A 2,273-nucleotide genomic window follows, 5' to 3' on the forward strand; every position below is an offset into this window, starting at 1 on the left:
TAGTTTTAGCAAGATAGTTAAATCTGATAGTTTTAGCAAGATAGTTAAATCTAATAGTTTTAGCAGGATGGTCAAACCTGGTATTTTTAGCAGGATAGTTAAATCTGATAGTTTTTGCAGGATAGTTAAACCTGATAGTTTTTGCAGGATAGTTAAATCTGATAGCTTTAGCAGGACAGTTAAATCTGATAATTTTAGCAGGATAGTTAAATCTGACAGTTTTTGCAAGATAGTGGTAAGCTTTGATTGATTATAAGCTATTTGTTCACTTATTGGAAACTATCTAAAGAACACTTCAAATGTCAGCAGTGTTCAGCGGTAAATCATTTTAGTAACATTCTTGTAAATCAAAATCTTTTTTGACATGAATGTAGGTTTTATTAAATTTTGTCACATATTTAGAATAGATAAAATCCAGGGAATCACAAATCTGAGAAAAGTATCAATATGGAATTCTTGAAGTTCATGAAATTTTTAAATTCTAAAAGCTCGCCATCATACAGATTTAGGAGCTTAAAGGGTGTCATGGCCTGTTGGGAACGTCCCTGACGGGTGATCGCCAGACTGGGGCTCGAGTCCAGCTCATACTCGAAAGTTCCTTTGGTCGCTGCAATCTCATCATCATTGTGAGCTAAGGATGGGGGGTTTATGGAAGCTTGTAGGTCCACCTTCTGAGTCATGAGCAGCCATTACCTGCCCCTCCTTGGGTGGAGAGTGGGCTTGGGCGTTGATCATATATGGTCAGTCTCTAGGGCATTGTCCTGCTTAATAGGGTAATATCACTGTCCCTAGCATCTGTCATTCATGAGTGGCCTTTAAACCTTTAAACTCCCGTCCGAGATATTCTACTCAGTCAAGATGAAGCTTCAGAATAAGGAACTGGTGAGTGAATTACAGTCTTGCTCTGTGAGCTCAACCTGGATTGTAGGCTGGATCTACACAGGCGGCTATTTGGCAGGTCTTAGCAGGCAGGAGCAGGCTGAAACTTATATTTGAAATACATTTAATGTATTGATGTCAAAGAGACCGTTCCAACAAGTGACTTCAGTTATCTGTTTAAACAGTCTTATGATCAATATTTCCTTAGGAGATATTCTCTCTTACTTCTCTAATCAAATATATGGTATGGTGTAATTGTTACTATTTTCCTTTATAAATATTTAGTAAGTGTATAAGTTACTGTTCATATGCTCCATTTACTTCAGCGTACGTGAAAAAGTAACTTCTATATTAATGATTGTATATACAGTATAATAAACGAACACATTTCCATTTGGTTCTTTTATTAATCATAACTTTTAGTAGCTAGATATAAATATAAATTTGTGGAATTAGTGTATTTCACGTGATATATCAATTCCAGAATTAGTGTATTTATTGAATAAATCCACATTATGTAATTTAGTATGCTTTATGTGCCGTTGATGGTAGCGAACTTCATAATCTTGCAATTGCATTTTTTGCAATAAAGACTTGCTTCGATTACTTCATTGATATCCTCATTAAGGAAGGTCGTTGATAATATATTTTCAGTTGAGTTAAATCCTCAGACACTTAATTTCTTTGTATCCTTTCTAACCATTCAGTTAAAATGACTGAGCAATTATATAGTCCTACTTATGTTTGATTAGATTAATAGGTAGGCCTATTCCATTGTTAAACCTTATACACTCAATTCTTTATATCCTCTCTAACCATTCAGTTAAAATGACTAAGCAATCATATAGTCCTACTTATGTTTGATTAGAATAATAGATAGGCCTATTCCATTGTTAAATCTTATACACCTAAATTCTTTGTATCCTTTCTAACCATTTAATTAAAATGACTAAGCAATTATATAGTCCTACTTATGTTCGATTAGATTAATAGGTAGGCCTATTCCATTGTTAAACCTTATACACTCAATTCTATGTATCCTTTCTAACCATTCAGTTAAAATGACTAAACAATTATATAGGCCTATTTATGTTTGATTAGAATAATAGGTAGGCCTATTCCATTGTTAAACCTTATACACTCTATTCTCTGTATCCTTTCTAACCATTCAATTAAAATGACTAGGCAATCATATAATCCTACTTATGTTTGATTAGATTAATAGGTAGGCCTACTTCATTATTAAATCCTTATACACTTAATTCTTTGTATCCTTTCTAACCATTCAGTTAAAATGACTAAGCAATCATATAGTCCTACTTATTTTTGATTAGAATAATAGCTAGCCTATTTCATTGTTGAAGACGATCATTACTGTCTATGTAACTTACAAA

Source organism: Palaemon carinicauda, chromosome 9, assembly GCF_036898095.1.
Source record: "Palaemon carinicauda isolate YSFRI2023 chromosome 9, ASM3689809v2, whole genome shotgun sequence".
In the NCBI taxonomy this organism is placed as follows: Eukaryota; Metazoa; Arthropoda; class Malacostraca; order Decapoda; family Palaemonidae; genus Palaemon; species Palaemon carinicauda.